Consider the following 18,578-nt stretch of genomic DNA (forward strand, 5'->3'; position numbering starts at 1 on the left):
AAGATGAAGCCACACCCAGGTTGGAGGAACAACACCTTATATTCCGTCTGGGTAGCCTCCAACCTGATGGCATGAACATCGACTTCTCTAACTTCCACTAAGGCCCCACCTCCCCCTCATACCCCATCTGTTACTTATTTTTATGCACACATTCTTTCTCTCGCTCTCCCTTTTCTCCCTCTGTCCCTCTGAATATACCCCTTGCCCATCCTCTGGGTCCCCCCCCCCGTCTTTCTTCCCGGACCTCCTGTCCCATGATCCTCTCGTATCCCCTTTTGCCTATCACCTGTCCAGCTCTTGGCTCTATCCCTCCCCCTCCTGTCTTCTCCTATCATTTTGGATCTCCCCCTCCCCCTCCAACTTTCAAATCCCTTACTCACTCTTCCTTCAGTTAGTACTGATGAAGGGTCTCGGCCTGAAACGTCGACTGCACCTCTTCCTACAGATGCTGCCTGGCCTGCTGCGTTCACCAGCAACTTTGATGTGTGTTGCTTGAATTTCCAGCATCTGCAGAATTCCTGTTGTATTGGGCATTTAATATTTTCGTAATATTTGAATAATATTATAAATATAGTATTTTATTAAACATTATTTGTTTAGATAATTAATTACAGATTTATGTAAAAGTATGTAAATTGTATATAGAACCATACCATAGAAACTACAGCACAGAAACAAGCCCTTTGGCCCTTCTTGGCTGTGCCGAACCATTTTCTGTCTAGTCCCACTGACCTGCACACGGACCATATGCCTCCATACACCTCCCATCCATGTATCTATCCAATTTATTCTTAAATGTTAAAAAAGAACCCGCATTTACCACCTCGTCTGGCAGCTCATTCCATACTCCCACCACTCTCTGTGTGAAGAAGCCCCCCTTAATGTTCCCTTTAAACTTTTCCCCCCTCACTCTTAACCCATGTCCTCTGGTTTTTTCCTCAGTGGAAAAAGCCTGTTTGCATTCACTCTATCTATACCTATCATAATTTTATATTTTATATACCCATCATAATTTTATATGTCATTACATAACCATGCATACATCTTGCTAAAAGTAAAAATGAAGTTTGCACCCATTCTGGTCTCCTTTGTCTTTCTTTCAATTAGTTTTACGTTTTGGAATTACAAAACATAACACTAAACATCTAAAAACCTCTATGTTACATTTATGGTGTCTTGGTATAATCAAAAATAAACAGGGAAAATGCTTGTCACCATCTTCTCTATTCAGTATTATCTTTGTCAGTAATGTTGGTAGCAGTGTGATTTGCTGCAGGAAATAGGATTAAAGTAGTAAGTGGGCATAGTATTTCTACATTTTTATTTGCAGGGATAGAAATCAGTTCTCACTGTGTTTCTGTTTTTGTATAGAAAACCAGGTCCCAGAGATGCTCAATTTTGTAAGAGCCAATGAAGGATCCCATTTATCTCTGAAATATTATATTCTGCAATTTTCCAAAACCCAACTAGTGATGAGATCTCCTTTGTAGATCAATAAGAGGTCGGGTCTCATAGGTACCAGTGCTTGGGTAGGATGGTGATCACGGGCGGAAGAGGGAAGAGAGATATTGCTGTGATTTTCTGTGCTTATCCCTCTGATGAAGCACATTCTTTACAATGGGAAAGCTATGCTTTTGAGTATTTTGTCAAAGGAATGATCCAGCTGAAGTTAGCCTTCTTTATTCCTTCCTTGTTAATCACGCCTTACCAAAAACTAACATCTCTTCCTGCCCTTCTGTTGAAGTCACCCCGAGGATCAACTTGTCTCCCATTAGGATGTGAACAAGGAGTTTCTCAGAACTGGGAAAACAAGCCCTGTTTGGCGTTATTTGAAGTTTCTTGGGTTAGAGTCTGTGTTACAGGTTCCATTTTGGAGGGTGCTGAAGGGCAATAAGGTATTCATTAAATCTACAGAGAGAGTTGCTGAGATGCAGCACCAGCTCATTCTAGAAGTTGAGCTTTACTCCGTGAAGATTACGTTCCTCAATTGATTTGTTCCTGCAGAAGATGTGTCCATTGTGTCCACTGCCTTCTTTGTTAAACTGAAAATCTCCTGCCCACTGTGCCGCACTCAGTTGTCAGATCATCTGAGCTCCCAGCTTATGATAGTGTTGCTTTTGGGATTGTCTAAGAGGCATTCTAGATACCCAGCTTCATATTGTGGAGTGGAAATTAACTATTCATGGCTTCTTTCACTATAGAGTAGCCATTATATATCAGCTGCCCACACAGGCTCACAGAGCAAATTCTGAGTCAAATGGCAAGGGGAATAAGATGACAGGGAAGAAGGCTCCTCTGTCTTGGTATTAATGTCCACATATATCGATGAAGATACAAGCTGACATTCACCTGACCATACTGATGTTCAGTTGCACATAAACACACTTCTCATGGCCTCTCTTCACCACTCAGCTGGCTTTCCATTACACATTCTCCATCTCCCAAAGCCTGCCACATATCCTACCCTATTCCGCATCTCTGATTCTGACCACATTCCCAACTCCCAGCTCTGGGTACACATCTAACCACCTCTCCTACTCTTGATTCCCACCACATACCTGATCCCTGACTCTAGCCACACATGTAACTAACTTCGCTGTCCCTGGCTCTGGCCACACACCATAGAAACATAGAAAATAGGTGCAGGAGTAGGCCATTCGGCCTTTCGAGCCTGCACTGCCATTTATTATGATCATGGCTGATCATCCAACTCAGAACCCTGCACCAGCCTTCCCTCCATACTCCCTGATCCCCATAGCCACAAGGGCCATATCTAACTCCCTCTTAAATATAGCCAATGAACTGGCCTCAACTGTTTCCTGTGGCAGAGAATTCCACAGATTCACCACTCTCTGTGTGAAGAAGTTTTTCCTAATCTCGGTCCTAAAAGGTTTCCCCTTTATCCTCAAACTGTGACCCCTCGTTCTGGACTTCCCCAACATCGGGAACAATCTTCCTGCATCTAGCCTGTCCAATCCCTTTAGGATTTTATACGTTTCAATCAGATCCCCCCTCAATCTTCTAAATTCCATCTGCTGGACTTACCACATTTCTGAAAACAAGGGGGGAAAAAGATATGCAGCTTGACCTGTTGAGTATTTCCAACATTTTCTGTTTTTATTAGACAGCAAAACATATGCTTCACCATATTGCCTAAAACAGCTGATTTAACTTAATGGCATCTGGATCTTATTGATATAGGTGTAGGAGTACAAGTGATAGAATTCTCTTCTTATGAGTTACCAACCTCAAACATCTCTAATGTGGCCAGCTTTCAGATGCACAATTGAGATGGATTATGGAAACAGTGGCAAGCCAGTTGAGCTACCTACTTATTTATCTGGTGAAGTACTGTTAAGTGAGAAATTCCTGCATTTAAAGCCAGCAACAATGATGAGGCAGTATAACATCATCTTTAGACTCAGATAGTCTGAAGTTTAAAGCAAGGAATATAATATGTAAAACAGATGAGGTTAAAGTCTGGATGAATACATAATAATGGCATTGTCATTACAGAAATTTGGTTGAGAAAAGGGAAAAACTGACAACTTAACATTCCAGGGTTTAGATAGATTAGATATTAGATTCAGAGTGATGTAAAAGTGATGGGGAAGCTTTATTATGATTAGAGATATTGTCACGGCTGCACTGAGAAAGAACATCTTAGAAATGTTAGCCAATGAGGAAGTACGTGTTGACCTTATACGTAAGAATAGTGAAATAACAAAAATGGGGTTATACAATAGGCCAGTAGGAGATAGAAGAACAATCTATCTCCATGTGGATCATGGAAAGATGCAAAATCAACAGGGTTGTTGCAATGGGTAACCATAACTATCCCAAGATTGACCGGGACTCCCTTAGTACCTGGGGCTTAGGGGGGATAGAATTTGTTAGGTGCTTCCAGAAAGGTTTCTTGAAACAGTATGTTTCAAACTAATCAAATGAAGAAAGGGGCTGTCCTGGACAATGTATTAGGATGAACTTGTGCAGGTGATCAAATTTTCAGTGGGGGAGCATTTTAGGAAATGTGGTAATAATTGTGTACATTTTAAGATAAGTTATGGATAAGGATAACAACGGTCCTTGGGTGGAAATTGATACATTTGGGGATTGCAATATTATTAAACTGGAACTGGGGCAAGTAGTTTGGGAGTGGCTGTTTGTGGGTAAATACATATCTGACATGTGGAGCCACTTAAAATTCAATTGGTTCAAATTCTGGGTCAACATGTTTCTGTGAAGAAGAAAGGCAATGATGGAAAGGTTTGGGAACTTAGAATGAACTTTGGATGTTGTAAATTTAATAACATAGAGAAAGGAAACATATGTATGGTTTAGGAAGCTGATATTTGACAATAACCTTGAGGATTATAAAGGAAGCAGGAAAAGGCTTAAGCAATGAATCAGGAGGAATAAAACTGCCTTGAAATGTACTTGGCAAGTGGCACTAACAAGAATCCCAAGGCATTTTATATGTACTGTACAGTTAGAAATTGGTAAAAGCAGATATGATAGTAATGTTTAAGAAGTGTGTAGACGGTCAAAAAGACAGGCAGGGAACAGAGAGATAAGGACAATAGGCAGACAGATGGGACTAGGTTAGATTGGCATCCTGGTCAGTGCAGACATTCTGAGCTGAAGAGCCTATTGCTGTGCTATACTATTCTATGCCCGATGTGCTATGTTTTAATATACTTCCACTCAGTGGCCACTTTATTTATGCACCTGTACACCTGCTTGTTAATGCAAATATCTAATCAGCCAATCATGTAACAGCATGCACAAAAGCATGTAGACATGGTCAAAAGGTTCAGTTGTTTAGATGAAACATCAGAATGGGGAAGAAATGGGATTTAAGTGACTTTAACTATGGAATGATTGTTGGTGTCAGACAGGGTAATTTGAATATCTCACAAACTGCTGATCTCCTGGGATTTTTTACACACAATAGTCTCTAGAGTTTACAGAGAATGGTGCATATAAAAAAAAACAGCCAATAAGCAACAAGTCTGTGGACGAAAATGCCTTATTAATGAGAGAGGTCAGCGAAGAATGGCCAGACTGGCTCAAGGTGACAGTAACTCAAATAACCATACTTTACAACAGTGGTGTGTAAAAGAGCATCACTGAATACACAACCGATGGAAACTTGAAGTGGATAGGGTGCAGCAACAGAAGACCATGAACAAAAACTCAGTGGCCTCTTTATTAAGAGGTACCTTTAGAGAAATAACTGCATTATATTTTATAAATATTAACCTCAAATCTGCATGGTGTTAGAGAGAGTAGATGGATCAGCTAGATCCATCTAGTTCATAGAGAACCATCGGCAAATTGCAATACAAATTTTAATGCATTTCAGACTTCCATGCTTGCACGTTGCTAGATATACAAAACACCATAAAGTTCCATTGATGGTGTATTTTCATCAAGGTTGGAAACACACTCAGTGGCCCAATATTTAAGCACCTACTGAACTCAACAGAGAGTCTGGGATGAGGGCCAGACACCTTTCACTTCTGGCCTAAGGCTTTATACCAGCTTTCCAGGGAGGCTCCATTCATTTGAATGTGGTCACTAATCTTCATTAAAAAAATAAGCGAGGCTAAGACTTTTTTAACCTATAGTTTAATTAATATTAATGCCTTTAAGTTACTTGTTAACTGTGTTTCAGACAAATATACTCTTTTAAAACTTTTTTAAAAATATATATTTAATTTCAATCTAACTGTTTCTGATCATCCCTGATCATCAGAGGCAATTACTGAAAAACTGTCAGAAGCATAGTAAGGTCTGTCATGGAGTTTCAGGTTTTGCTGCCTGAGGCCTACATACGCTTGCAAGCTGCTCTACTTTGTGGATCTCCTAAAGGAAGACCTGGGCCAACATTTGGTGTGGTGAATGAGATGCAAACCCAGAAAGACATGCATTTAGTCCTGGATGGTGTTGAAACATCTTTTATGTCATGAGATATGTCAGCAGGTGGAGAGAGCATTTCATGACATTTCTGATTTGTAGACAGTGGAAAGGTTTTGGCAAGAGGAAAGTGAAATCAATCAATGCAGGATACTCAGCCTCTATGTTAGGATTTTGGCCTTTTCTAGGGTTGGCCAGCAGGCCAGACAAAGTTCCCCAAGGGTTTTTCCCCCAGAAATGATTGGACTCTCTTATTATTCATCAATGACTGTGCATATTCCCGATTAAAGTCTATGTATCTAAATCCTGCTTCCTGTACCTTTCTTTCCTCAATCTTAAAGTATGTTCTTGCAAGTGGCAAGAGCCTTTGGGTTTTTTTTTAAGTCTTTACTGTGTTTTTTTTTGTCTGCTTATCACCTGCCTTTTCTGGATCTTCTTTCTGCATTAAGATCTTGGATTACTGCATTTTTGAGTTGGACTGGTTTCCTGTTTTTGCACATGCTTATTTATTTTTTGCCCATCTTGGCTAAAAGAAAGTAAAACTTGTTTTTGAATCTGCACATCCTGTCTGCATCATGGCTTCTGCAATTGGTTTCACCCACAATCCTCAGTGGTACAATGATAGAGTGCTGGACTTTGACCTGAGTTCGATTCTTGATCGGGTCATTTCCTTTACATTCTGAACTGCTCCTGCAGACAAACCTTTCATGTGCTGGATTGTTTAAATTTCTGTTAAATTTTGATCCTGAATTTGTAGCTGGTGAAAACCTCAGCAATGGAAATTCTGTTGAATGATTCTTGTTGGAGTTAGGCACTTCTCTAACTTGACAGCGTAGAAGTTACTTATCAGCCCATGACTGAAGTGTGACACAAGAAACTGCAGATGTTGGAATCTGGAGCAAAAAACTAACTGTTGGAGCAATTCAACAGGTAGCATCAGTGGAGGGAATGGACAGTCAATATTTTGAAGGGATTGGGATGGTTGATCTCCAAATATCGTCCTTTGTGTGAGACATGGGTGCAGTTTTTCCCCTTGATTCTGATTGACTTCAACTTTTACCAATGCTACTTGTTCAAGTACTTCAATAAATGGATCAAAACTCTAATGAGATCTGAGGCCACATGGTCTTGGCAAAACCCACCTAAATTTCAGTGAGCAGTATACTGGTGAATAACCATTGGATTTATTGCTAGAATTTGTTAATAAGATTATCTGGCATTAATTAGACACATTATTTTTGTCCTATTTGTCGTAGACAAATTATACCTGGGCAATTTAGTTCACCCAGAGGTTTTAAGTGGATAATACATTCCAGCCTCCTCTTGAGGTTGTTGCCTTTGCTGGGGTTAGGCTTCAGCCAATTTCATACACTCCATGTAATACAAAGAAATAGCTGAGAGCTCCAAATGCAGCAAAGGTATCAGGCCCAGACAGCATTCCAGTTGCAGAGCTGAAGATTTGCTCTCCAAAAGATTTGCCTCTAGCCAAGACGTTCCAGTACAGTTACAACGCGTTAATAGTCTACTGCCATCAGCAAGTTAACAGCAGCAGCACAATTATAGCAACCCACACTAATTGCTGGAGGAACTCAGAAGGTCAGACAGCATCTATGGAGTGTATTTCTAAACCTTGACGGAGCCTGACAAGTCTGCATGATACATGCTTATGAACGTTAGGTAAGGAGGGAATTGTCTGAGAGTTGGGGAAGGGAACAGAAAGACGGTGGCCAGATATTCTTGCTGCAGATAACAATGCTTTCTCATGACTGGAAACATCATCTCTCTGCTATAAACCACATGCTAGTGAGACATCCCTCAAGCTGGACCATGAAGCCATAATTATCGTTCAACTTCCCAATGATTGGGAAAGCAATGTCTCCTCCAACTTTCCCTTTCCCAGAGAACCAATCTCCTCCTTGCCTTGTGACTCAAGCAAGTAAAACATAAAAAATATCTGCATGTAACATAGCCTCCATTTAGGAGGTGTTTTCAGGTTTTAAGTCACTTCCAGAGAACTCAGCCTGAAGGAAGACTTTGAATGTGAACAGGTTCAGGTGGGAAATTCATTAGTTAAACAGTAATGAGACTTACAATTTAAATTCCGCCACCAAAATCTATTTTAGGTTAAAATCATGAACAACACTTAAAGATTTGCTACCATCCTCTATTCTCTCTATCACATTTAGTTTGTATCCTCTTCAAAGTCAATATAAACTTTCAAAACCTGTGGAAATGAAAAGATGAACACAATATCAAATGTTTATATTTATTAGAGGATACAGGGTGACTACTTTGAAGTTCACTCTTTAAATTAAAATGTATTGTCACATTAAAGAATTGCACCATAGTTCAGCTTGAATTAAACTGAACTAAAGCTTTGAAATGTAAATTAAACTCAGATTGATAGACCCCACTTTCTTTCAAAACTTCATCAACTATATCATTTACAGAAAAAAGCTGAAAAACCCACAAGGTAACGCTTAATGCTCCATTACACCTCATGTAGCAGAGAAGGGGTGGGATTCAGGCATTATAAAGCGGCATTTTCCAAAGGAACAGGGTCTTTGAACTTGATAAATGCAGCATGTTGGATGAATTTTCAATCTATTTTACACTGTAAATGAAAAAATCGAAATTCCATCAAATGTGACTGTTACGTTAGAGAAACTAAACAACAAAGTCTAGAACTTCCACTCCAGTTTAATCATGTATTGATTTTTGTCTATCTGACGGAAAGGATCTTGGTGACAGGAGTGGAACTGCAGTGAGGATGTTTACTGCAGTATTACATCTGCAAAGATTTAACAGTACATTGCTTTACTGCTTTGGCAGAACCACAGAGGAGAACCATCTTCATTGGTATTCTGTTCACATTCCTTAACAGAGTACAAGCAATACATACCATTTTCACAGTGAGTCAGTGATACCCTGTGAATTATTTTAAAATATTTAATATTTTCAGATGCCACTAGCTATAAGGAAGTCAAAAACGATCGGTGTCATCAAATAAAGACTTAGAAAATGATATAATTGGGAATACTGTCCATGCCCTCTTTAATTAGTATTTAAGCTTATAAGACTAGTTGAACTGTAAGACTTGATGCTTGCAAATATATAAGATTAATATTAATCTTTAAAATTGTTGGAGGGTTATTTTAGCCAAAGGTTTAATCAAACACTAAATGGGATCTGTGCTAATAAGGAACACCTGCTTGAAAGTGTAGATCAGCACACAATTTTGGGGCTAATTTGTTGATTATCATTATTCAAATTTGTCAGTAGGTAATGAAACCAGCCACTGCATTCAAATGTTAAATACAGATTAAACACAGTTTTTTTTTGGAGCAACATACACCCTGGGGCTACTTTATTCGATACCTCCTATACTGAATAAAGTGACCACTGAGGGTATGCTCATGGTTTTCTGCTGCTGTAGCTCGTCCACTTTGATGTATTGTGCATTCAGGGATTGTTTTCTGCACAGCACTGTTATAAAACCTGATTGTTCAAGTTACTCTCATCCTCCCGAACCAGTCTGGCTATCCTCCTCTGACCTTTGTCAATAACAAGATGTTTTTGCCCACAAGCTGTTGCTCATCGAGTTATTATTTTTGTTTTGTTTTACGCACCATCCTCTGTGCATTAAAAATCCCAGGAGATCAACAGTTTCTGAGATACTCAAACCACCCCGTCTGGACCAACAATTGTTCCACGGTCAAAGTCATTTAGATCACCTTTCTTCCCCAATCTAATGTTTAGTCAGAACAACAGCTGAACCTCTTGACCATGTCTGCATGCTTTTATGCATTGGCTGCTGCCACATGACTGTCTGGTTAGATATTCGCATTAATGTGTACGGTTATCTCTAATGAAGAGGCCACTGAATGTATATAGCCTATATTCAATAACTTGGAGCATTCTATCTATGAGTAGAGGGATAAATCAAGGACCTAGCTGAGGCCATTCAAGTTCTTTGGTTGGACTGATGGAAGAGGTCTAGAGGTTGAATGTACTGTTCCTCTGGCAGATGGAAAAGAGCCCACGGTGCATTTAATGCACTGTGCTTTGGAGATGATAGCTGAACAGATTGCCAAAACATGCCCCCACGTTCTAGAGATATCTACTTAGAAATAGCATTCATTTGTGTAATTTTGTGCAAAAATATGCTTAGTGCAAATTTTGAGTCCTCCCATGGGGAAATTCAACTGGGTACTTACCTCCCATGGGGAAATTCAACTGGGCTTCACTCTAAAGTGGATGTTGTTTCCCTGCCATGTTTTGTGCATCTAATCTAACTAGCCACAAATATTTGGTCCAGTTTCTGTTAACTTCGTTTTATACTCACTTAAATAAACCATGGAATATGCCATACTGAAAGCACTCAATCGTGTGATACATTGATATATTTTATAAATTCTATCCTCTCCCAATATACCCTGTCAATCTAATGCATTGAAAATCTTACTGTTACAGCCTGCCTACAGAATGAAACACTGATGGCTTCAGGTCACTGCTGCTTCACTCTGTAGCCCCTTCGTTGTGTGACTTGGTGTCCAATCACAGTGTACCTGGTATCGTGACATAGAATGGCTTATTCCTCCCACTCAGTTGTGGGATGGAGATGGCTGTTTAGAAACCTGAGCATCACAATCATGTCTCCATCCCAATCTCCGCCCTCCAAGTGGCTGTCTACACCCCAGCAGCTGCATGAATGGCCAGGAAGGTTGGGATTTAATGTTTCTTCAAAGGAGAAACCACAATAACGATTTTATTAAATAGAGTCATAGAAAAGCACAACACAAGCCCTTCGTCCAATCTGGTCCATGACAGAACCATTCATAATGGCTAATCCCATTGACCTGCACTGGGACCATAGTCCTCCATGCCCCTACCATCCAAGCACCTATCCAAACTTCCCTTAACATCAAATTTGAGCTTGCATGCACCACTTTTGCAGGCAGCTCTTTCCACACTCTCACAATCCTCTGAGTGAAGTATCCCCTCATGTTTCCCTTAAACTTTTCACCTTTCACCCTTAAATCAAGAATGCTCCCAATTTTGTGGAGTTTTCTTTCCTGGCAATGCTTGATTGTGTTTTGGCTTTAGGGTGAAAAATACTGCCGATTTAGTACATCAGAAAATAGGGCAAATGCAGTTTCTGGGCAGTGGTCTTGATGAGTTGCAATAAAGATACATCTCTCAAACAATTCTCAATAACTTCATTACTATCAGCTTCACACATCCGTTCACTGACCAGAGGTGACCATTCCTGTGCCTCTCCATCTTGTATCCATCACATCTGTTACCAGAAACTCCCAACTTGTTGTGCATTGCACATTCATTAACTCATTTGTCAATAACTCATTCACAATTACTACCTCTGATCTTCCAGAACAGGTTCCACCTTACTACCCAGAGCAACCGTCAAAGGTGGAGATTGGCACAATGAATGATCACTGTATAGATCACTGTATCTCATAGTTATTCAGGTCTATAGCCATGCCCTCCAGAGCTGCCATCTTTCTGTTGGTTTGGTGCAGGCTGCTGTGAGGTTTGCTGTATTGGTTTAGAAGTTATGATAGGAACAATCTGATCTAGTCACTTGAGGTTGGAAAGACCATCTGAAGTCCTGAAAGAGGACAAATGACAAAATGGAGCCACAATTTGCAATCTTCCTTCAGGTTGGTAAGGTTTGTAATCTTAACAGAGGAACTGTTGTCCACTTGGATGTTCATCTAGTTAGCTCAGTCTGTTGCCAGATGCACTGAAAACACTGTAGATACATCAAGGCCTAGAGCTGCTCATGGTCTACATTCAGGGCCATCAGCTGTCTCCTCTACAGCCAAAACCATCTCCCACTTTTTGTCTGCAACCTTGAGAATGCACTGTGTAAAAGTATATGGTAGGCAGATGTACATGGAGAGGGTCAAAATTGTGAACGTTTGGTTTGTATTTAAAAATAAATTCCTTTGATGCTGTTTCATGGTTTTTGCTACAAATCACATGGTGGACTTTGGACACTAACTGTAAGAGAGCATAGTTCGTCATTGACCTCAATGACTCTTGCCCATTGCAGAGGATGACATTGTGGCAATTATAGCTCCTTTTCTTGATGCAGAAGAACTTCTTCCAGCCTTCCTCTGCTTGTACAGAAAAAAAAACATTGGACTGTTGCCAATGTAAATATGAAAGTAATGTAGTTTAGGATCTATCTTGCAGTTGGCCAAGTACACATTGCAGAGGATTTACAACCTTTAATGATAGGTATAAGTAAATGGTTTTGTTTTTAATGGGAAGTTCTCTTTCATTATATCCTAGTAGTCAATGCATCAGCTGAGTCATTGCATCAGTAAAGTTTGATGTATACTATAAGTTAGGCTGCTGTTAAACTGCTTAACAGTGTGGATCACTAGGCTGTGTTGGCTAGGCTGCCTCTGTACTCTAGTTCGTAGTTTTCCTTTCCAGCTTTATGACTTAAAGTATATACTGAATAATGGTAGTTAAATGGTACCATGCTACTACCACTTTGAAATACCAGTATATTGATTCTTCAACTCTGTGCTTACTAGCAATAGGCATTGATCATGAAGTTGAACATTGATTGGTTATAGACTTAATGAAGGGGTTAGTCGCTCAGGCCAAATAGGGAGAAATTTCTTCACATACATGGCAGGAATGCTTGTACCCAAAAGTTTTGGAAACTTAGGCTTTGGGGATATGTAGATTTTAAAGGAATCAAGGGTAGGAATAAAAAAAAAAATCAGCCACAATCTTATAGAGTAAAGCTGCATCATGTGGGTTCAAATGTTGCTTCTATTTCTGCTGTAGTTTCCACGTGGGGGCAATGGCCTTTGCCAAGCCTGGTGTATTGCCAGTCCATGACCACTCATAATTCAAAAGTTGTGTGGTGGTAAGGTCTGTAATTACTGGGTGAGCAAAAGTCTCCCTGCTGAAAGTAGACCCAATCTTCAAGCTAAGAGAAAACCTTTGTGGCAAAACCAGAAGCTAAGGAAGAGGGGAGGAGACTTTGTTCGCCAAGAGCATGTGCTTTATGGAATGGAACTTTAAATGATGGGTGTTGTGGAATGATACAGAGTTCCTGAGCACCATGTCAGCAACTCCTTCCCTGCATTATTGGAAACATACATATTTTGCAACACTTATGGCTCAAAGTAACATCCCTTTTACGACATTGCACTGAAGATTCAGAATTCACCCACAAGCAAATGATCCGGGGCAAAGGAGTCCAGAGAATCAATGATTTCCTCCTCAAGGCAGAGCTGTTCATGCTTGCCCCATCCACACACCATTGCCTTGACTATTGCACCTGCAAAACCCGAGGGGTCTGTCACCAGCTCCCTGAAAAATCCTTGACCTAGAGATACATTGCTTCTCAGACTATAAAGCAGGGGCATAACTCCGGAGGACCAGGATGTCATTAGATTGCCCTGACAATTGCCCTCCTTCCCCTGTTTGTGGGAGCAACTAGCATGTCTGCTTCGCATTTCATGCCCTCTCTTTTTCCTGGTTTTTTGCAGACCTGCTGATGTCACTCTTAGGCACACACGGCAGAATTAATGTATGTAGTATTGATCAGCACTTGCCAAGACAACTTGTCCTACTTAGAACTGTACTTGCCTGCCTGTGAAGTGTACCACTGTTATAAACATCTCCTAGGGCTGGTCCAAATTCCTCAAGCAGAAATGTTCACAAGGATCTGCATTTGAACAGGGGAAAATGTTCACAAGGATCTGTCACCTGTATAGACTACCAATTCGATTAACCAATGCATAAAATTGCTTCAGATAGCACATGACAACAGTGCCTTGCTCTATCATTCACTTGTTTTAGTCTCCACATTTGAGAAAGGATGCAATGGCATTGGAAAGAGTGTAGAAGAAGTTCAGTAGTTTGATTCCTGTGATTAAGTGATCGGTCGATGAGGTGAGGTTGAGCAGGTTGGACCTAGACATTGGAGTTTAGAAGAATGAGGGACCATTATACTGAAACATAAAGGATTCAAGAAAGTTTGACAAGATGAATGCTGAGAATGAGTTTCCACTCATGAGGATAACTTGAACTAGAGGGTGTAGTTGTAGATTAAGGAGTTGCCCATTCAAGTCAGAGATGAAGAGAAACAACTTCTCCTCAAGTAGTTCACGGATCTCTTGCTTAAAGGTGTTGCTCCATAGCATAAAATAGTTTGGGAACTCCTGTCCTAGAGTATCATGACACTTTGGAATTATTTATCCTATTGAGCTGTGGAGGTGAAGCCACTGAATGTATTCAAGGAGGTGACTGACAGTTACTTGATCAAGGGGGTACAGAGAGAGAGCGAGTAGGAAAATAGTGTCAAGGCCAAGATAGATATAGCCATAAAGTCATTGAATGGCAGAATAGGATTTACAGGGCCCAGACGCTAGGCCTGATATTGTTTGAAATTCTGTAACCCTATTACCGTAGGTGATTTTAAACAGAGAATGCCTCAGATTTGAGCCAGTGTATTGCAGAAACATTGGCATACGCCTGTGTCAGAATGCAGCTGACTGTTCCCAAGACATTGCTCCTCCTGTCCTGCTTGCCGAAGTGTCACAAGGCTGGGAATGCCATCAAAGTTAATCTGTTTAGTTCCACCATTGGCCAGTAGCATAACATTAAAGAATGAAGGCGACATACAATTTTACAATTGCCAAAGATAATCTGGGAAGGCTGATTATCTGATGCTCTGGACCATTCGCCTTTTTGTAAACATTTCCACTTTATTCTGAAATGTTAGTAGGTCAAAGACATTCTCACAGTAACAGGGAACATTAATGGCAAAGAAGTCTATTTAGAGAAGGAGCGTGATGCAGACAAAAAAAATGTAGTAACAAGCAGGATCGTACTTGCCAGCAGTTTCACTTGCCTTTTGGGGCTACACTGTTCCCAGCCTCTGAGATGTCACTGTTAAAGCTGTTCTGTGAGCAGCAATTCCACCTTGAGGACACAAGCTGAGGCTCCAGCTGCACACAAGCCCATTAGTGTTCCCACAGTTCAAGATGTCAGGAGGCCACATCCATGGTCTCCATATATCTCTGAAGAGCAGAGGAAATTAAAACAGTAGAAATACATTTTTTCACTTGTCCTTTTCACACGCATTGACTTCTTTGAAATCAATAAGATATTCCAGTATTGATGGCTAGTCCTTTATCTCACAGAGATATAAACTGCTTCTGAAGGCAGAGCTGAAGCTGAAGTTACAGCATGAGATCCTAACTGCAGTATCCTGCACTTCCGTGTTTTAGTCTCCATATTTAAGGAAGGCTGTAGCTGCACTGGCAACGGTGCAGGGAAAGTTCACTCGACTGATGCAAGCACAGAATCACAACTCAATATCCATACAATCCCGCCAAATGTATCTTCATTTACCACCAAACAAAATGAACTGGTGCTTTATTACCTTCTCAATTTATTTTGTGTATCACGATGCCAAAGGATCATTGAGGACCAGAGTCACCCCAACCACAAACTGTTCCAGCTGCTACCATCTGGGAAAAGATACCACAGAATAAATCCAGAACCAACAGGCTCCAGGACAGCTTCTTTCACCAGGCCATCTGACTAATTAATTCAGGCTGACACAACTGTATTTCTATGTTATATTGACTGTCCTGTTGTACATACTATTTATTATAAATTGCACATTGCACATTTAGACAGAGACATAACATAAGACTTTTACTCCTCATGTATATGAAGGATGTAAGTAATAAAGTCAATTCAATATTGGTAACTCAGTAAACTGTTTGAAGTTTAAACAAGCAGGTGAATATACTTTTCATAGGAGGAGCTTAATACTGAACATAGAACATTACATTACAACACAGTACAAGTTCTTCATCTAATTTTTTAATTTTTCAATATAGCTCTTCTCTCCTTCATAACTTGCCTTTTTTTCTATCATCCATGTGTCTATCTAAGAGTATCTTAAATGACTGTAATGTATCTGCCTCTACTACCAGCCTTCCCTCTCTGTGTAAAGAACTTATCTCTGACATCTCCCCTATACGTTCCTCCAATCATCTTAAAATTATGCTGCCTTGATTAGCATTTCCACCCCAGGAAAAAGTCTTTGGCTATCCACTCTATCTATGCCTCTTAATATTCCTGTACACCTCCAACAAGTCACCTCTCATCCTCCTTCAACTTACAGAGAAAAATCCTAGTTTACTCAACCTATCTTCATAAGATATACCCTCCAGTACAGGCAGCATCCTGGTAAATTTCCTCTGCACTCTCTCTAAATTTCCTGTAATGATGCAACCAGAACTGTATATAATATTCTAAGTGTGGCCTACCCAGAAGACTGTAAGACTTCAGTGCCATGCTTACAATTGTGGCAAGTGTGACCCCAATTAGAAAATACTAACCATTCACAGTTACGCTTCGAGCTATGTCATTACTGCAGAATTAGTTGGAAACGCTTGAGATTTTCCACATTTGGCAAATGACTTGCATAATTCAATTTACTGGCATATAGCAGTTTTTCTTAAGTGAGTTTTTATGTGACCTAATCATTGCTGTCATGTAACTACTGATTAAATAAATAAATAAAGCAAATCCTTGAGGACTTCATGAGAAGTAACAGGTTGATTCATACTTATTATGTGGCTGTGCTTATACCTGTTGTGTTTTCAACTGAGCTCAAAGCCTTGCCACAAAGGCTGTCCAGATGACTACACCTCAGACTGTAGGCTCTGAGACCCCAGACGCAGACTATTCTGGCAGCTTACTGCTGTCAAAAGGTATTTTAACTCTTTTTAAATTACCATGATAATCAGACATTTAACAACAGCTCAAGTAGGTTACATGACTAAAAACTAATATATTTGTTTCTTTAACTTAAACTGCTAGAAAATTAAACCACAAAGTGAAAGAAAAAATATCCCCAAATCAAAACCTTTAAATCAAGACTGACAACCCCATTTCAAATAAATGGGACCGTGTGAAGTTGACAGATTCTTGGGGCTGGCGGCAAAGTACATCCAGCTCCTCAGCTGGTAAGTACATCTGTGGAGAGGTTGGTGAAATATGCTACTTCTGGCCTGCCTCCACCTTTTGTGGTTCATCTTTGTGGTAAGCACCAACACAGACGATCAAGGACGATGCTTCCTGCGGTGCTTCTGTTCAGAACCTTTGCTCCAAAATCTGACAGAAGCTTTTCTTACAGCTCAACATTATGCACAATAATGAAATTTTGGAAGAATAATAAAATTCATAGATATTAGTCATACAAAGAGACTTGCTTTGCTGTTACCATTTGCAGCAGTGTGATAAGGAGAAATATTTATTTAAAAACACCATATAGATTAATATGCTCCTGACTAGATCATATTGGATGCTTATTTTCATGTTTGAAGCTCTGTGTTTATCATCATTGCAGTCATAATGGAGAGAAAACTTTTCATAGGTTGAAATGTAGGGTCAAAGCAAGGAAGAAAGATTGCAAACTGGTATAAACAGTGCATGGCTGAGGTAAGCACTGGAATAATTTAACTCATGATCATTCAAAGCAGTTGAATTAGTTGAAGTGACAACAACTGGCTCATAAATAGAGTTATAACACAATTGTACTGTCTGTTACATTAGTGGCGTGGTAGAAATAGTCCATATCGATTTCTGACTTCTTTCTAGAGTTTAAGCTAGAACTGTACAGGCTTTGCACTTACAATCCTGGGGCCAATGGATTTCCTAGCAGCACAGACAAAATGCTGGAGGACCTCAGCATCCATGGAAAAGAATAAACAGTTGATGCGTTGGAGGAGATGCTTCATCAGGACAGGAAATCAGGACAATCCATTGAGGAAATCCAAAGGATTTCTTGATCTATGCCAGTAAAGCAGCCTGAAGACCTACGTACATTAGTTGCAGGACCAAACACTGGAAGAGCAGGTGGAGCACCAGAAGCTGAAGTAGAAAATCAAAAACCACAAGCCTCTAATATGGGTGTGTCTGCATCCATTTCGGATATTCCACTTCTCTCTATCCTTCCTGCCTTCCTTCTCCCCTTCCCCATCCCTCTACAACTTAATAAGTTTTATATCTGACTTTATCTCTTCCTGATGAAATATCGCCAATTGAAACCTTGACTGTGTCTTTCTCTGCAGATGCTATCTGAATTCCAGCATTTTTTGCTATTATATCTGAAACTGAAGTCTGCCACCTTTCACTTGCCAATAGAGACAAGCAGTGGTGGCTGCTGGCAAGTCGGGCACAACTGTGAAGCAAAGGCATCCAAACTCTCCCACCATCTAACTAGACAGTTTAAGTACAAGACACCTCAGGGTGGTAGTTGGTCCTCAGTCATGTGTGCTAAACACACAAAATACAATTATTGTAAATTCCAAACTATGGTCAGCCACCCAGATACTGAATGCTGAAGACACCCATTCAATGATTTAGGAACAGCTGCTTCCTTTCTCCCATCCAATTTCTGAATGAGCTTTGAACCTATGAATACTACTTCACTAGTTTTTTATTTCCAATTTATTTACACTACTTATTTAATGTAACTATTTAATATACATATATACTTTAGATTAGACTTATACTTTATTGTCACCAAATAATTGATACTAGAACGTACAATCATCACAGCAATATTTGATTCTGAGCTTCCC

The sequence above is a fragment of the Mobula birostris genome, chromosome 2, assembly GCF_030028105.1.
Source record: "Mobula birostris isolate sMobBir1 chromosome 2, sMobBir1.hap1, whole genome shotgun sequence".
In the NCBI taxonomy this organism is placed as follows: Eukaryota; Metazoa; Chordata; class Chondrichthyes; order Myliobatiformes; family Myliobatidae; genus Mobula; species Mobula birostris.